Here is a 20,148-nt window from a genome sequence, read left to right as displayed (position 1 = left end):
AATGCACTGGTCACTTGATAGAGAAATAAAATATTCCTTGCCTCAAAAAGCTTGTGCTCAAAATGCGTGGCAACAGACTGGATTGGAAAAACAACAGGGAGAATGAAATGAAGGATAAAAATTGCATTCAAGAGGTTATGATGAAATAAGTGTGATGGAAGGACCTGGAACACAACACATGAATTTTGTTGATTTTGTCAGAATCACTGATGTAATTTCAACCCATCAATGCTAAGATATATATTTTGTCCATGAGTACATTCAGTGTTTGATGATGATTTGGTCAGCACCAGGGTAGGGGAAAACTAATCTCACTGTGTAATAAAGCAATCCAGAATATAATATATACATTTTAATGGAGAAACTGGCATCCAATGCAGAGAAATACTCTGATTAATCCTCTGTCCTGAGGTAAAATAATTTCAGTGCTGCATTACTTCTCTTTTTTGCATTAACTCTGACTCTGTGACTGTTTCTTACTGCTGCAAATGCATGTTTTTCATAATAAACAATTTTCCTTTCCAAGTGGTGTAATCAAGAGGGAAGAAAAAAATAATATGTTGAAGAAGAGGAAAGCAATGTTGAGAAGATAACCTGAATTTTGAGGTAATGTAATTACCTAACCCAATGGTTATAGTGAAGAGAAGGATGAGACTGATGTTTAAGGCAAAGTTAGGTTGAGATGAAGTTAGTTTAATTTCATTACTCTTGTGAGAATTAATGCCAGAAAATGTATCCTTTGTGATTTTAGGGGTTGGTTTTCTTGTTTCAGCTGAGAATTGTCTTTGTATGTAACATCATGAAATTACTGGTCCAACATGAGTCCTGTGGCTTCATCCCCTAATCTGTTTCCTTCAAAGGAAGTCTTAAGAGTTCAGCCTAGAAAATATGGGAGAAAAAAAGATTTAAAAATGAAATTAAAAATGAGAAAGGACCACTTGCTTTAGACAAGCTGGAACACTTCACTTTTGCATACTTAAGAGTGATGGAATCATCCATAAATCTACTTATATATTCTTATGTAAAACTTTATTATTTATGGAGAGACTGTTATTATAAGTGATTTGCATTTTGTGCAGTTTTTACTTTATTCTGTTTCCCTCTTGCAAGTGCCTGCAGTCACCCACACTCTTCACAGAGGAGGGATTTTGACAATGGCTTCTTTGCAATCAAAGGTTGTTTTCTAGTTAACTTAAATGCAACCGAGCACTAAATTTTAGAGTAACTTTTCCTTGACTGGTAAGATTATTTAAAGGCCAAAATCCACAAAGCATTGATTACAGAACTGACACAAATGGGAGTGCTGCTGTGCCTAAGTTGAGCATGTGTGCAAGCACTTTGACAGATTGTGTTCTTATCAAGAAAACAGTGGAAAGCACCATCTGCTCAGTGACATTTCACAAGACAGTGACAAAGTTCTGAAGTCTAATCTTTGGTGCAGATGAAGAAGAGATCCTTCTGAAGCAACAAGCTATCATAAAATTAATTTACCAGCACAGGCAGGCAATTCCTCCACAGTCCCAAATTTTCTGCTTCCTCACATTCATTTTGCAGATTAAAAAAAAATTAAATAAGTGTAATGCATCCCTGCTGGAGGCATGAGGCTCAGTGAGGGTAAGAAAGAAATGTCATTCTAGTTTTCTGTGGTAATAGTGGTGAAGGAAATCACATCTCTGATAAAATTACTAATTTACAAGAGTCTGCTCCAATCATTATTACTCTGTCTGTAGTGAGACTGGCAAGTTGCTGCTTTTTCTGCTTAGTCAACCTTGTTTCTGAGAAACATCCATCCCACAAGTAATCAGGTTTTCCTAGGGAAAAAAAAAAATCTTCTGTAAAATTTAAATGATTGAGAGTTGAAAATATCTAGGTGTACATCCACGTGCTGACAGACATTCTTGTGGAGAAAGATTAGATCAATAAAACAACCAGATCAGATTGACAAGGCTTTTTTTTTTTTTTCCTTCAAAACACCAATGCTTGAAACTGAGAACATTAATATGTGATCTGCTCCTCCTCTCATCAGGCATGAAAAAAGGAAAAACAGTGAGCAGTGAATCCAATGGTGGTGGTCACATGGAAAACGTGCCATGCCAATAAGGATTGATTGGCACACTCAGGTTCAAATCCCTGTTTTTTTGGTTAGCCTCTTGCCCAAAGACTTCATGCTTTAGCAAAAATGAGAAGTTTCAGTGGCCACAGAAGCAGAGATGTACCAGCTGGGACTTGGCAGAGAGTTAATTCCTGTGACCCACTGTGTGGCAGCAGGTGACAAATGCAGAGTGGAAACAGAGATGAAAGAGTGTTTGTTTCTGGCATTTCTAACCAAGCAGGGTCACTCATAAGCCTTGTATCATCCAAGGGGCAACATAATTTATCATGAGTACAGTGAGCTATGCGCTGAACTGTGCAGCACTTTATGGCACATCACTCCTTGCCTTAATGCTCTGAATTCCATGTTCTGAGCCTGGTGTGATTCTCCTGTTCCCATAGATGCTTGGTCATCAAAGGGAGAGCTGCATTTAACAGATCAGCTGGGGTCATTCAGATCCAGAGCTAATGACATTGGCAAAGTGAGTGGGATTGTTCTCTCCTTGCAGTCATTCTGTGCAGGGACCTCCTTTGATCTTCGAGGGGATCCCTGCCCACACTCTGACAGAGGTGGGAATGCCTCTGTCAATGGGCAATCCTGATTTCTTGCTTAGGCAGCACAAATGAACCCTTGCCTTCCTCTATTTGAGATCTATTTGACTGTGACCCTGTGAATTCCATGTGCTGGGACACCTTTGCTGAAATAGGTGATGGAAGGATTTACCACACTGACAAATTTGTTTTTCAGTTTTAAACGCGGGGTTTGGTTTTGAAATGCAGGTTGTCACAAGTCAGAAGCAAAACTTCATCTTCTCCTGTTCCTCTCCAAAATTTAGAGCAACCCTGCTGAACCCCAGCTGAGGATCCTCTCAAACCATTAATATACATTAATTAATTAAGTAATTAATTCATTAACTTGCTTCATTACATTTTCCCACCTAATTGTGCCTACATTTGAGCATGGTTAATCTGGAGTGATACGAAACTAATCCACATCTTCATTCCTTGGTTTATCAGTGACCCCTCACAAATTGCACAGCGGCAGCCAGCTCACCCAAAACCGGGCAAAAAAGGAAGGAAAGATGATTAAAACATCTCTGCAAGATGATGGACCTCACTGGTAACTACGACAGCAGATCTTTTGGCATTTATAAGCTGGGAGGATGCCTGCATTCGGTGAATCTCTGTCCCCACTGACTCTGTTATTACAGATTTGTTACACTTGACTGATGGAACAAAGTGTCAGGATTGCTCCACTTAAGGCCAATTATTTTGCAGCAGCGCTGATTTGCTGGTTCCCAGATTCCAACGTGTTTAGTGTTCTGCTTTTGAGGCCGGGTTTCAGGAATTTGGAGCAGGGGTGTTCACAGCAGCCTCGTTAAACACGGGCAGATTCTCTTTAATTGAACTGTGCACTCCTCATGTTCTTGCCTTGCCCACTTCAGCTACTGAGGTCAAATAGTTTCCTCTTCATTGCTCAGAGAGCTGTCACTGAATTTTCTAACAAGCTAAAAGTCAAGGGTATTTGAATAGAGTGGCCAGATCATCATATATATGTCAGTCACAAACGTGTGACTAAATCGAATTAAATTGAAATTAAAAAGCTTTTTAGATAATCAGCTATTTACTGGCCTGACCAGCATCATTATGTCTCATCAGCTGTAAGCCTCAGCTGCTTCCAAAATGCTGCAAAGTCTACTATACCAAACAGAGATATTAAAAAATATTTATTTCTTTCCCCATCTGCATGTCTCTAAACCAATGGAGAAAGGGAGAACTTTAAATACCACCCTCTGGTATTTCTAGTTTTCTAAATCACAAACCCAATACAAATTCTCCTAAGATTTTAGCTGATTTTGTACACTCCCATGTTTGCATTTTAAAATTTTTAATATCACTGTCTTCATTTTATAAATTACCTGCATTTTCCCTGTAAAAATTTAACTCCCCACCAACCCAAGTATCTCAAATATACAACCCCAGAGTAGCCCCACAGATTGCATTATAATGACAGAATATTTTTTTTGTGAATATTACTGAGAGTAACAATGGTTATTCAGTGACAATTTATCTTACCCATAACAAAAATAAATTGCCTCACATGTATATTTTCTTGCTATAGCATCCTAAAAGTAGCAATATTCTGGCAGAAATTTAGTGACCTCATGCAGAATGATAGTATCTTCTTACATAAAGATCTGATATCAGCAAATAGTTGGAAACAATTGTCTATAAAAATTCGGTAATTTTAAATTTTATGGATAAGTTGAAGCCTGCATATGTGAGAGAGGGAGTGAAATATCATCATCTTTGTACAAAGTCTCAGGTAGAAAACTAAAATAATGAGTTATTTGTAGCTTTCAAGTCATGCTAGTGCTAAAAGTGATGAATTTAATAAATGTGTTATCAGTCAATTCAGAAAAAATGCAGGTTTTTGGTGTTTTCACTCCTTTATAAAGAGGACATAATATCAATTATGTTAGTGATGTGCATTAAAATCTCACAAATTATTGCCATAAAAAGACACTTTTTGCATTCATTGTGACAGAATGTAAAAAGAAAAACAACAACAACCCAACAAAAAAACCCAAACAAAATAAATAAAAAACCAAAAAAAACGCCAAACCCACAACAAACTTTTGTTTTTTGCAGAAGGTACACAAGAATAATCCTTTGTTCAGGACAGAACCTCTGTGACCTGAGACTAAAACTCTCTCAGAGGGGTGAGGAACACGTGGGAATGTCAGAGAATTCCATGTGCAAGGATGCACAGACCCTTTCCTTCCCCTGCAGCTGCCACTGGAACAGGAGGGACCACCTCAGAATGCAGATTTTTAACAATTTGCTGTGGCTTTTCCCTATTTAACAAGATGTCAGGGGTAGGGAGGAGTTCACACACTCTTCCCAGGAAGCATGGACTGTCATTAAGGGGTGACAAGAGAGATAGAGTTGTCAGAATGATTTCTAATTTTGTGAAAATATGTGAAGAACAGCTTGCTTTATACGTATACATTTCAGCTTGCCTTGGGCTGTTTATGGAAATGCTCTCAAATCCTCCAGGCCTTACATATTATTTCATCAATTATTATCTGTCCAACGGCTTGCACTAAAAGTACAATATTCATTATTTACCATTCACCTCTAGGTTAAAATGTTATAATCTAGTCCTGGGGTGAGGAAAATGTCACACAGGGTAGAAAATTTGCAGTTTATAGCTCCAGACAGCACATGCTTGTAGTGAGCAATTTAAGGACAACCTGTAATGCTTCTTCACAGTGCTAAATAAATGGAGATTAAGTAGGCCCAAGACAGTTTATTAATTAGTTTTCATATTTAATAGCACCAGCAAAAGTGTTATTTTAAGGTCATGAATGATATTATGGGTAATTCATACTAATGTCTTATTGGGCAAGCTGGAGATATGTGGGTTTGTGGAGAGAGTTTCTTTCAGGTGCTCAATAATAAATAAAAATAAATCAGCTACTGAAGAAGTCCCTGCATTTATCACCTGGCACTGTTGCAGTTTGTTTATCCATGTTGTGTGCTCAGAGAGGAAGTTGCTGTGATGTTCTCACCAAATGGAAGTGGTTATCAGGAATTCAGTAATTAGTTTTGGCTGCTCTGTTAGCATTGTGACACGAAAATGACAGACAAGCACAGATTTCAAATATCATTCTTATTGCGGTCTTTTGTAGTTTTTTAATTCATAAATGCAGGAAATATACCTCCTACAGATTCAACAAAGATTCTTTCCCACTTCAAAATTTATCTAATGCCATTTTTTTCCCTGTAAATTCAGAAGTGTAAGTGGGAAAAAAAATATAAACTTTCTTTACGCAAGAAACTCTAAAACTTTATAAAAAATAAAGATACTTCCATTAAATTTCTTTTAACAAAAATATAATAGTTCTATCGTGCCTGACTGAGATGGAGTTCATATAACACTAACTATTTTAGGAATGTGTTTATGAGGTTAGCTTACTGTTCCTAAATGTAGGGAATACAGATAGGAAATACTAGAAGCTACAGCCATGCTTTAGCAATCTACAGAGCTACAAATATATAAAAAAATATAAAAAGCTAAAAGTCAGGCATCAATTCCAGCAAGTGCTTTTAGTTGAATTCACCCATAAGGAATTCACTGGATCAACAGATTGTTAACCCAGAAATTTGCTTAAATGAGGCAAATTTGGCTTGGTTGGTTCTATTATCTTGGTTTGGGGGTTGGCACCAAGACTCTGCTGTAAGGTCCCTGCAGGAAATGAGCCCTGTGATCTTCACCCAGAGGCATTTGATGTGATTTTTTTTTACCTGTCTTTTTTTGTCACAGATAAAAAAGGAAAATAATTTTTCTGCATCAATCTTCTGTATCAATTTCTCCTCAACACAGACCATGACTCCTCCTTCTCTTCCTCCTTGCCTGGCACTGCAGCCCTCCATCATTTCTGTTTGAAAATGTGATTTTCAGCTATGACTTAATTGGTGTTTCATTTACTCCCATAACCCTTTGTACTGACTCAGTTCCATATTACAGACATTCCTAAATTTCTATCCACAGCCTGTTACAATTGCGTTGCTCACCAGCTTACCTGAAGAACAATAAAAATAATAATGATGATGATGATGATGACAATAATGATAATAATTATAATGTATCAAATCCTAGATAACATATTCTAGATGTAAGAATATAGATTAAAGATTATATATTATACATTATATAACTATAATATACAACATAATTATACATAATATTAAAATAATAATAATGATAACAGTGATGATGATGATGATAATAACAATAATAATAAAAGTGAATAATATTAAAAGTGAAGTCTTTTAATATTATGTATTATTATATTGTATATTATAGTTATATAATGTATGATCTATAATCTATAATCTATATTCTTACATCTATAATATGTTATCTAGAATTATATACATTACCATTTTTGTCATCATCATCATTATTATTATTATTATTATTATTATTAGTGCTCAGTTCACACCCTTTGTTCAGAATTCAGTCTAATGGGGACATTTCCACTTCTTGGCAAGGAAAGGATAGAGACAGAAAAAAATTTCCCCTAGACAGGGAAAATACAGTCCTGGTTGAGGTCCATTACAGAGTTATAGGAAAGAATCCATCATGAGGCTAAAAGTCTTCACTGGAGGTCTGAAAATGGATTTTTTTATGAATATTTTAGAGGAAATATGGTGTATAAGGCACATCTAACAAAAAAAAAAAAAAAAAAAAAAAAAGGAAGGTGTTATATTTCCTTTTGCTCTCATTTGCCTTTTTTGACCTTTTTTCCTTAGCTAAAGCAGGGGCCTGAATTCTGTTGCTTATGGCTCTGGACTGACTTATAAAAAAAAAAGAGGAGGGCTATCATGCAGAATAAGTTCCCTAGAACATTAAAAAATAATTATTTTCATTTTTTTTCTTCCTTACAAGTCCCATAAACCTCTCACAGGGTCATATGAACAATCTTTGAATATCTGACTTAAGTTTTCTACCTGTGGCAAGCATTGGCATGGAAAAAAATTTCAGCCTAAAGTAAATATTAATAGGCTATTAGAATTATTATTGCAAATTAAGAACCTTATCAGGGAGACACTTTAGGAAATGGTATTCCAAAGGTCTTAATCCTCAAACCTGTCTCAAAAAATATCAAAGATTTTTTATTAAGACGATATAGTAACCTGTTGAATCCATATTAATTGCGTAAAGAAAAAGGTTTTTTAATAAAAAGAAGGTCTTTCATAGGTGTATATAGATATTTATATATGTCAGTGTATATGAATTTATATATGGATATTTACATGCATTTGTGTGCGTAAAATAAAACACAAAACCAGAGCTTTCAGAAACATGCAAGTTTAATATTAATATTATAAATGTTCACCACTTTTAAGAGCTAATCTGCTATCTGATTTTCTTAAAGAGATATAAAATGAGTGATACCATTCTTCTGGATCTAAATTACCACTTTTGCATGAGTCTCCAGACATATTACTGAGATAAGGAAATAATTCCAGAGTGTTTTTTAAATACACCTCCCTCATTTTCATCAGCTCTCCAAGGTTTCATCCTAAGAACAACAACTTCTTCTGATAATTATTTAAATTAAGATAAAGAATTAATTTCCATGTTCAGAGAGAGAGAGAGAGAGCAGACACATATACAACATTTATATTAAAAATCTCCTGAACGTGAACAAAGAAATCTCTACTTTTGGGTAGTTTTCCACAGATCTGCAAGCCACATTTTCAGAGGGTTTTTCCAAGGAGGTGATTGCACAGCTGACGTAGAAAGGACTAGCAAAAAATTTTTTTTTTTTTTTTTTTTTTTTTTTTTTTTTTTTATGATACTTTATTTTTATTACAGAATGGTTTGGATTGGTAAATAGCATCTCCTTCCACCCCCAGTTCCTGCCAGGGAACAATTCCCCATTCCCAGGATCCTAATATCCCATTCCTGACCCTCAAGGATGCCCGTCAACTCCGGTCCCAAAATCTTCTCTTGTAGTTTTTGCAGCCCGGTGCTAAGTGCTGGAATTATTGGTTAATTTTAAATCCCCTCAGACAAAGGCACTTTACAGGAAATATTTTATTGAAGGTCACTGGGGGTATTTCACACAAAAAAATGTCATTTGAAAAGAAATACCCAAGTGGCCTAAGTTATTTCACCCCATCCTTTCTGTGAGTTAGGTGAGGTTCAATGGGTCATGACTCTTTATTTAACAAATGAAGTAAAAACCAAGTAGAAGCTGGATTTTACCAAATATGAGCAAGACAAAAATGCAAAATGTTGGGAAAAACTGGGGGAAAGCTGCTTACAGAAGGAGGGCAAGGCCCACGTGGTTTCAAGGGGGAGAGTGCCTTTTTGTTTATATGGTATTTTGTTGATGAGATGGAGGATGTTGAATGAGGATTTTTCCTTTAAGTGGTCACTCTACCTCCTTAATTAGCAGTCTTTGAATCTGTAGATTTACTGGCATAATTGTTTATGTCTTTTCACATCTTCATATTAATTTACATCCTTCTATGTTATTTTTATATCTATTGTATTTGTTTTATTTTGATATAACATTTGTGTTTCGCATGTATATATACTCTATACCTAAAATTATTTTCCCAGGAGGAGGAGGTGGGTCTGACAGGGGGCTGTCACCACTTCTCTACCTCAAAAGCCCTGTGTGCCTGCCCTTGTCCCTTGAAAGGGTTAGGTCTATTTAAAAAGTCCTTCCCACTGCAGAAACAGTCTTCAAATGTAAGTTCAAAGAACCTGGTGCACAAGAGAACTTAAAAAAATGCCTTTTAGTGCATGGTAGTGTGGCACTAGCTCAGCCACTTTTAAATTGACTCACTTATGGACTGGTAGGAGTAGCTGGTGGTCCAGTGCAGTGTCCCTGCCCACTGCAGGGGCTGGAACTGGATGATTTTAAGGTCACTTCAAACCTGAACCATTTTCTCATTATATGATTCAATGGTGACACAAAGTTCATTGCTTCAGTAATTATCCTTAATAAATAACTAGATGCATGTATTTTCACAGATCAGAATATTAACCCAGTATTTCCAGTCTTCTTTTTTTTAATTCTTTTATTATTTTTAATTTTTTTAAGGTAAAAATAAATATGATTATGTTAATTTATGCAAGAAGTTGAACTCTGCTTGCTGCCTCCCTTGACGAATATTCCTCCCCTACTCCCCCATCCCAAAATTGTTAGAATGAGATGCAGGAACTCACATATTTCACTGCTTTAAAACAAAAAAGTTCAGTGCAAAGAAATTAAAGTCCTGCTCAGCATACCTATAAATAAGACCAGGTCGAAATACAAAAGGTTTTCAAATTATAGTAAATTATATGTCAGGAAGTAGAGTCCTGATGCTCAGTGCTCTGGAATAACAACTACCTCTGTCAGTTTTTCTCTCCCATCTCTATTTCATAAGGTATGAAGTTTTCATTCTTTTTCCTTTAGTACATGATGAGTGACAAGGTGTCTGCCAGCCCTCCAGAAATTTGGCCCAGAGAGTTTTTATCCCGGATAAATTTCAATATCTGACTGATTTGGACACGAGTAGGACAACATAAGGTGCATTACAAATTAATATACAGCTTCATCTGAAATTACACAGGAAATGTAGGTCCTGGTTTCCCAAGTGATGCAATTAGAAACTACCAAGATTACCTGTCAGAAGGATACCTGTGTACATGTGGGTGTGCTTTGTTTGAGGGATTTGAAGGTTTTTTGGTTTTTTTTCCTCAAGATGCTGATATGCCACAAATGCTTTCAGGTATTCATTCTGCAGCACCTCCGTGGGTGTGCTTTGTTTGAGGAATTTGAAGGTTTTTTGTTTTTTTTTTTCCTCAAGATGCTGATATGCCACAAATGCTTTCACGTATTCATTCTGCAGCACCTCCTGAAGGGTAGCTCCAATTTCTGCTCCCTGTGACAGGGTCAGAACCTCAGGGAATGGCCTGAAGTTGTGTCAGGGCAGGTTTAGGCTGGATTTTAGGGAAAGGTTCTTATCCCAGAGGGTGCTGGGCACTGCCCAGGCAGCCCAGGGAATGAGCACAGCCCCAAGGCTGCCAGAACTCCAGGAGCATTTGGAAAAATCTCCCAGGGATGCCCAGGGTGGGGTTTTGGGGTGTCTGTGCAGGGACAGGGGCTGGACTGGATAATCCTTGTGGGTCCTTCCAGCTGTGTGGTTCTGTGTTGATTCTGTCACTTTTAACCTGTCCCACCATCACTTGACCTCACCGTGGGTGAAGGTGGAACCTTGAGAGGGTTCCCCAGCTGCAGATGCACAGCTTCAGCCTCTCCCAGTTTCATGGTGGGATTTGGGTTGTTCCAAGCAGGAAACCTCTGTAGGAGCAATATTAGTGTGTCTACTGCTTTAGAAAACGTGGAGCCTAGGAGGAACTTTATTTGGGGTTTAATTGCACAATTTTGTAGGCTACTGTCCTGGTAGTAGCTAAAAATCAAATCAAAGACCAAACCAAAAATCAAAACAGAACCAAGAAAAAAACCCACCCAAAAAAACCTCAAACAAAACCCAAACAAACAAATGAAAATAACCCAAATAGAAACACCTCCCCCCCAAAAACCCAAACCAAAAAAACAAACCAAACCCAAAACCCAAACAAAATGAACAAACAAACAAATAACCCAAAAACATATGGCACAGTGAAATTGCAAGAGGCTAAAAACAAATAATTTGAAAGAGTCACAGCATGAAACAGGTTCAATCTGAACCCAATTCAGGCTTTAATCATTAACTTCTATGAAAATAGCATTAGAGCTGCTTTTAATGTGGATTTTGACAAGGATGGCACAATAAGAAATGTGAAAATCCACTTTCTATGCTGTGGAAGGAACAGAAATAAAATTACTATAATGTCACCAAGAACACCTCTGAAGAGTTACTGTGTTTTTAGAAGAATAAACAGTATGAGCAGAACATCTAAGCAAGCCTATCTCCATAAATTCTTAAAGTATATGATTATAGGATATAAACCTACAGGTTTATATAACACCCTTGATGATAGCATCTGAAAACATGGAAAAGTGGGGGCTTTTTATCAAGTTCTTTGAGATAGACAACGAGGCTGAAGAATATATTATTATAAGTGTCTTACATATTATTGTTAGAGTAAGGGGTACGGGAGGCAGAAATGCCTCACAGCAGGCATAAATTAAACAGAATTTTAAATGCAAAATTATCAAAGAAATGCTTAAACCTAGAAAACATTTATGAAACAATTCAGATATTTTGAGGTATCTCTAAAAATACTCAAGGTCATGTTATTTTGGGGATTTTATTTATTTTTAAATCTAAAAAATTTACTCCCATTCCCTGGGGAGCCTGGGCAGTGCCCAGCACTCTCTGGGTGAAGAACCTTTCCCTAATTTCAAAAATCTAATTTCAAAAGAATTGGACTTCTAAGTAAACTGTCTGGGTTTTGCAGGGGTGCGGGACCAAGATGAAAAATTCTGGATGAGAGACCCTGAGCTGCCAGATTTACAGCATTTTTGTGCAGTGAAAGAGCCAATATATGAGATTGATATTATTACAAATATTTACTTGTGTGTTTCCTTCCAACACTTAAAACTTACGACATGCTTGCAAGGAAAAATGTACTGAAGCTGTGTGCAATGGGCAAGCCTGAAATGCAAATGTTTATGCACAGTATATTAAACATGACAATGATTCCCTGCAGTCAAAAATTGCCCTTCCCTCTTTCTTCAGAGGTCTGCTGCCTTCTAAAATACAATTACTTCACTTTAAAGATTTCTGGTTTTAATCCTAACCTCCCTGGGAGTTCTTATTTTTGGTCGCCCTTATGGATTTTTTGTGGCATTATTCTTTCCTACTCTTTACTTCACGCTGCAGTGTATTACGTTTCTTCTTTTTATATGATTTATATATTTTTATTATAAGAATTCTCTGCTTGCTGAGGGCATTTTGAGGCTAAATTCATTAATATGTATGAGGGGCTCAAACTATAGCACCAAGCACCACTGGGGCTGTATGTATGTGTGTATATATCTCTACAGAAACACAAATCTACACACTTATATTAAAACATGCATTTTATTGGTAACTGGTACATGTAACCATTACATGAATACACAAATGCTCTGCATTTCCTCTGCTTTGTTTTCTCCCACTGCCTGATCAAGCAGATATGTTTGTTATTCTGTTGGCTGCATTGTTTATTACTGTTAATAAACTGCATTGCTGAATGTTGTGTCTATGCAAACATGTGGAAGCTCTACTTAATGTGACTCAGACTTCTTTATTCTGAAGATATTTCTAGTAGCAGTGGTGCCAGAATCTACCATGGCCCTCCTTCAGCCTTCCCACCAACACACAGTTTTCAGGTTTTGGTGGTTTTGGGGCTTTTTTCCATATTCATAAAGGTGTGATTTGCCAGTGCCTTTCTAAAGCTTGTTTCAGTATAGAAGGTGCTGCACTGTTTGGTAGACCTAAAGTTAAAATCTCCAAAGCCTCTAAGTCTTGCTCAGCCTTTTTGTACACCCCAGGTAAATTTGGCCCTCCTTTTCCTAATCATTAAAAAAATATAGAAGTCAGAATACATTCAAAGTCTAAACAGGAAGGACAAAATGTGTAGCATATCTGGGTTTACAGTTTCTCTTCACAGACTTTCCTGTATATTTTGGACAGGAGAATTCTAAAGACATTCATTTTATATATTCACTGCTTTTTAGCCACAATTCCTACTCTTTAGATATTCTACCAGGGCCTGGGGTATGCAGAGCACATTTTAGCTTCTGTTTGAGCTGAAATACTGCTCTTTCCAAGGTCTGTTCATGCCTCAAATTCAGCACATTTGTTGCCATCATCACATGGCTGATAGCATCCAGGCTGGAAGATCTTGGGCTTGAAACCAGCTTGCATCTTTTGGGCATTCTAGGCATGATTTAAATACTATTTTCTAGCCCAATTCTACAGAAAACTTTAGCAAGCTGAGCAGGGAAGCACCTACTAATATTTAGGTCTCATTGGGATTTGCACAAAACTTTGGCTTGTCATGGTCCACCCACCTCACCTTTGTTTCCTTCATGTACCTTAATAAAGATGTAAATTCAAGATGTTGACACTTTTGTAGAGCTGTAATAGAGAATAATTATAATGCTACATTCTAAAGGGAACTGTGGGCATTTTAATCCTTGTTTTATAGCACTATAATTTATGGTAATGGAGGGAAAAAACCCAATCTCTATGATAACACTGCAAAGAATATTTTAATTACAAGTCAGAAATGTACCATTTGATTTTAATAAACTCACAACTAATATACTGTGTTTTGCAAGGTAAAAGTCTCTTTTCCAATGTTTTTTTAAAGTATAGTTATAAACTATGGGTGTTTATCAAACAACTTACTTTAAACATTACATTTTATACACATCATGCACAAAGTCAGTGTGTTAGCCAACAAAATTATCTTTTCAGTTGCTGACTCATTAGTAGCTCAAAGTTACATTCTATTTCATTACCAGTAGGTGAATTAAGTATCCATACCTCTACTTGAAGTAAAAGCAGACACATTACTTGGAGCAGACAGCCTGCTTCTGAGTAGGCAATATTTGTCACCTGAAAAATATTTTGAGCTTTGATCAGGTTCTTGGAGGTTTTTTGTTCTGGTTTGGGTTATTTGTTTTTGTTTGTTTGTTTTTGATTCGTTTTTTGGTTTGTTTTTTTTGGTTGTGTGTGTGTTTTGGTTTAGTTTTGATTTCTTTTTGTTTTCTTTTGGGTTTGCATTTTTTTTTTTTTTGGGGTTTGCTTTTATTTCTGCCTCTTGGGACTTTATGCTCAGGCTCCTACCTGGCCTTTTCACAGTCATCCTTGTGCATGCCAAAACAAGAAGATGCTTTACAAGTAATATATTTTTTTGAAAAAATATATTACTCACCTTGGAAGTCAGTGAAATATAATTGATGGCAGCTGTAAGAAAAAAGCACTATATTTCACAGGACAAAATTCTTGGAAGGAGTAATTTAAGTAAATATGGTTGTAATGGTTAAAGTTTTAAGGTTTTTCCAAGCAGTGCCATTGTCACTGAAGAAAACAACCTGAAACAATATTGATGAGTAGTTTTTGCACATTTGGGTCAGCTAGGACTCACATCTTTTTTTGTTTGTTTGTTTTATTGTTTCTAATAATCCTTCATTCTGTAGCAAAACACCTCTTGTTGACATCCAAGCACATTATAAATGCAGTAATTTTACTTCCTATCACTAAATACCATCCTATTTTATTTCTCCTGTCCCAAAATCATTAAACTCTGCCTGTTTAACTTTGGAATCCTTCCTTCATGGGATAGTTCCTCCCGGTTTTGTGCCACAACACAGTTTAGTTATAAAAAACTCCAGGTGGGGTTCCAGACTCTAAATGAAAAGGGAAAATTATGCCCTTTGCAGTTAAAGTTCTTGTGAATGTTTTTTGTGATGTCCTCAGACATGCTCCCAGTTCAACACACCCAATTGCCAGCCCTAATTCAGTTCCTCCTTTAGGCTGCAGTTCCTGTAGTAATAGTTCTTTTACTCATCTTCTCTGCTTCAACAAGTAATTACCCAGGTGGTTTGTAAATGTCTTGGAAGTCTAAATTTCTCATAAGGCATAACTGGCTTCATTGTGCGCTATCATTGAGGTTATTAGATCAAAACTTGGGGAATTAGAATCAGATTAATACATCCCCACGTAGAAACTCTCTCACTAGTCTGCCTCAAAGAGTTTTGACACAAAACTTCAAGGTTTGTATTGTATTTACTCATCTCATTCATGCATAAGGTGTAGGATCATCTTTACCTGGATGTGTTCTACATATATTTTAAACCTAACTGATATTTCAATACTTCTCTGTTGTTGTTTTTTTTTCATGCCTTCTACCAGGAACAGAAATATAATAATTTAGCTTTCCAGCCACACACAAATATCAGGGGACAGAGGTGGGAAACTGGTCTTTCTCCAGCCAGTAATTCCCCTCCACATTTATGGTTATGGCTTTTATTAGTCCTGCAGAAAAGAAAGAGAAGAAGGGGAAATGGGCTGTGTCTTTTTCTGCTCTGATGAGTGCAAAGAGTGGACACTTTTGTGAAATAAAAATAGATAAATTTATGTATATCATTGTAAAAAAAAGTGTGAAGTCAACCAAAATATCTCTTTTAAGAAATTGCTTAGTAACTGGGCATGCATTTGAGGAAATTTGCTGAGGAATTCCCCAGATGTAAGTGCTGAAAATAGGTCTACCTCTGTCTTTTGTTGTCATTGCTGTAGCTGTTTTGTTGTTTTTGGGTTTTCTTATTTTAATTTTTAACTTTAATAAAATTCCTGATTGACCAGATGGTCAGTCCACATTCCAATGTCAGGCAGGCACTACCATGTGGAAACACTCCTCCTACCAAAGTGAATTTCTAAAACAGGAGTTTAAAATTGAAAATAATACCCAGGTTGAGCTCTGTAAGAAACAAACTTATTTTAGGACCAGACATTGCCCTAAAAGTTTTGCAAATATAGGATTCTTGCTGAATTTCTCATGCCAGAAAGTGACTGTTATTAGAAATAAACCCTTTGCTTCTAAATAAGAGAATTAGTAACATTTGGGGTTGGGCTAAACAACCACTAGATTCTAACATTCAATTCCAGTTAAAATAATTAATATTTTTCAAATTTCAAGTTTTGAATTCTTCACTCCAGTGGATGAGTTTTAAAACACTTAAAAAAAAAAAAAAAAAGAAATTTCCATTGTTTTAGAGTCCCATAGTTTGAGGAATAATGGTTTGAAGGAAAGAAAAGGAATTTTCCTCACGTTAGAAAAATGAAACTGACTATCAAATGTGCAATTTAACTAATGTTGAGAAAAATCTTTTGATGTTTGATTTTACTTTCCTTTGTTTTCATTGCTGGTTTAAAGTTGAGATTTGGCAAGGCAACTTAAGACTACACACAGGACCTGTGTGTATATCTGAAAACACTGAATGCTCTTTCAGCATCATTTCCATCAGCCAGAAAAATACATATAATCTCCAGTCTCTTCTGCTCCAGCAGGGTTGTCTGTTGACTCTACCTTATTAATATCAGATGGAATAAAGGCTGCAGACCCTGTTCTCTGCAGGACAGCTGACCTTACCCAAAATCTTGGACACTGGGAGATAAAGAGCAGAATGATGTTTTCCTTCACCACTTTCATCCATCAGGACTTTCAGTTCAGAGGCAATCATGCCCTACAACCCTTACACAAAATTGTTCATCTCAACTTATCAATCAGGTTGCAGAAATTTCCCCTTTCCTGAAGAAAACTTCTAAATTATAGGAGGGATAGCAAATTCTCCAAATGGATTTCAGTTGTTAGGAATTATGGAGTGGAAAAAATTAACTCTCTGAAAGCGTACTGTTCATTAAAAAAAAAAAAAAAAAAAAAAGAGAGATTTAGCAAAAATTTCAATCAGAAAGACTACATTGTAAGCAATTCTTGAGACATTTGAGCTCAGAAAGCAGCCACTTCCACACAGGCTTCTCTGATATCCCTGTCACACTCCCTAAGCACCCCTCATACTTGATAGCTCTGGGAGGAACATTCAGCTCTGTGAGGCCAAGCTCAGGAACATTCAGCTCTGCTCAGACTGCCTTCCACCACGCCTCCCTTGGCAATTTGAACTGCAGTGACACAAAATCCTCTCCTTTATGTTAATTCTTCCTATTCCTCTAACCTGCATCAGCATCTGAGACGCTGGATACAGTCTTGGAGATGTGAACTTTTCACCTAGGAAAGCAAACAGGATGTGTCTGACCCAGGGGGTGGTGGACTGCTCTCACCTCTCCACTGCCCAGCAGAAAGATGCTGATTATGTTTGCAAAAGGGAAGGACCTTCTTCTCTGTTCTAAAAAATAAAAGAACACTAAAGAAAAAATTCAAATTCGCCCATCTCAAACAGGAAGAATGACTTGAACTTTGGAGGGTTTTAAATGGTACTGGGGTTTTAAATGATTCATTTCCTCTGTAATTTCTGGGGGTTTTTTTGTTTTGTTTTGTTTTGTTTTTTTTACTGTCACAAGGTCCCCGCTGTTGCAGCCTGGTTTTCATGATATCCACTTTGAAACATCTAACTCCCCTGCATTTTGTGGACGAAAAACTCCTAAACCCTTACCCTGCAAATTCCCCCGAGGACCTCATTATCGGTCAGTTTTCTCAATATCTCAAGTTGTGATAGGATCAGGGAGCTCAGACAGGGCCTCCAAATCCTGTGCTAGCATTTGAACCACTCTCCCTTTATCTGGCTCATGCTCAGCAGAAGTTTTTTCCACCCCAACCACAACCACAATGAAATACATCACAGAACTGATGTGCACGTGTGGGATGATCAGTGGCTCTCCCTTGACTTGTGTGAGGTGTAGAGCACCAGCAGAGACCAAAGTCATTAGGACATATTTCATGGTGCACCTCCTGGAGTCTCATTGCGAATGGCCTTGCTGCAGCTTCCCCTGTTTGTGTTAGGGATGAATTAGGCAGGGGAGTGAGGGCGAGTGGGCAGATCCATCAGCAGATTCACGCTTCTCCTGTTGGAGAAGCAGGCCTGCAAAGCTGGCAGGATTCATCAGCTCTGCCAGCACATCCTTTCACCTTTCTACATCTCTCTTAAACATGCAGAGGGGAAGTGATAACCAGAACCTTTGTGCACAGGCAGACATTTAAATCCCATGTCTTTCTGGTGTGTTTTGTGTGTATAAAGATTTGTCTCTTTGTAAATTCCATACACTGGAGGAGGACGAAGCATCCTGATCTTCCACTGCTACTTCCTACTGCATAACCTCATTCTTCCTTGAGGAGATTTTTCTCCCTCACACTGTGAAAAAAGAAACTAACCATGTAATCTCTCAGAACAATGCAGCAGAAATGTTTTACTGTAATGGAATGAAACTTTCATTTATCACGGAGTTCTGACTGCAGGTTTTTCTGTGCTATGCAGGGTGTTAGGTCTGTACAGTGGCACAGGTGGACTCTGATGTGGACCCACCTGAGAATCAGGGTTTGCCACATTTAAAAAAATTATAATTGGTGTAGGTTGAAGGATATTCCCTGATATCATAAAATACTGGAATATTTAAGGTTCAAAGAGTCCTTTAAAATCATAAAGTTGAACCATTCCCACAGCACTGTCAAATCCATCACTCAACTACATCTCCAAGAACCACGTCTAGAGATCTCATAAATATCCCCAGAGATGATGACCCAACCACTTCCTTGGCAGTCTGTGACAACAGCTGTCCACCTTTTCAGTGAAGAAATTTTCCTTGATATCCAACCCAGACGTTGCCTGGCACAACTTGAGGTAATTTTCTGTTGTCCCGCCCCTTGTTCCTCGGGAGCAGAGCATGGCCTCCTGTCAGGGAGTTGTGGAGAGCCACAAGGTCCCACCCTGAGCTTCTTTTTCTCCAGGCTGAGCCCTCCCAGCTCCCTCAGCTGCTCCTCATCAGATTTGTGCTCCAGTATGGGTTTCTGTCCCTATTCTGTCTGTGGGAAATGGATTTGTAGAGAATTCCTAATCCGACATCTGTGCACCTTTCCTTCTCAAATCAGGTGAACTCTCTCCTCTTCAATTTCAGTCCTCTAAATTACAAGGAATGACATTCTTAGAGGTGCTTTTGGAGAGTTGGAACTCTAAAACTGAATTGCAGTACCTTTATTTCTTTCCATAACTGCGGTTCTTGTCCCTTTTTTGTTTCATTGCTAATATATAAAATCATTATTTTGGCTGTCATTTACAGGAGCTATGGAAGTAGTTACAACAGATGTTTTGTTTTTCCATCAGAATGTTGTTGCTGGAATACAGAACAATAAATTAAACTTAGAATTAAATTTTGCTGCTAAAAAACCAAGCAAACAAAAAACCACCACCCAATTAAAACCCCCACAAACTTATTTTACTATACACTTTCCAGGTGATAAGATAACATAAAAGACATGTATCATGTCATGCTTTGATTAATAAAGCAGGCTTTAAAATAACTTGATAATAATCCCCAAATCTCAAAAATAACCAGGCCTAATTAATTCCACTTGATTACCATCTGAAGTGGCAAAGCTTTGCTTCAGTGTTTTTTTCTAATAACAAAATTGGTATTTCCATTCACACAGTTCTGAAAGGTTGGGAGCCAGTGCCTTTTTCCAAAATGACATTTGCACCACAACTCTGTGTCTCAACTGAAACCTAATCTTTCTGTCTAAATAAACAGAACTGGAATTGATAGAGAAAGGCATTTCATATTATTGATTTAGAATCTGTGTATGACTTGAAATTTGTTATAGAAAATGAAGTGCAGTGACTCATTTGAAGGTAAAAGGAATGTGCCCATGCTCATATGAAGAGAAATAATATCACAGAAAGAAGTAAATGGCTCTAAAAAGATTCAGGTCATGGCAAGCAACATAAAAAGGTCTTTCCATTTTACTGCTGTTATTAATTCATTTTAATGCTGTTTTCGCCAAAAGGTGGGGGTTCTTTCTTGGTTTTGGATATCTGA

The sequence above is a fragment of the Onychostruthus taczanowskii genome, unplaced genomic scaffold (assembly GCF_017590055.1).
Source record: "Onychostruthus taczanowskii isolate IOZ18803 unplaced genomic scaffold, ASM1759005v1 scaffold92, whole genome shotgun sequence".
Lineage (NCBI taxonomy): Eukaryota > Metazoa > Chordata > Aves > Passeriformes > Passeridae > Onychostruthus > Onychostruthus taczanowskii.
Note: the sequence above shows the minus strand (reverse complement) of the source record.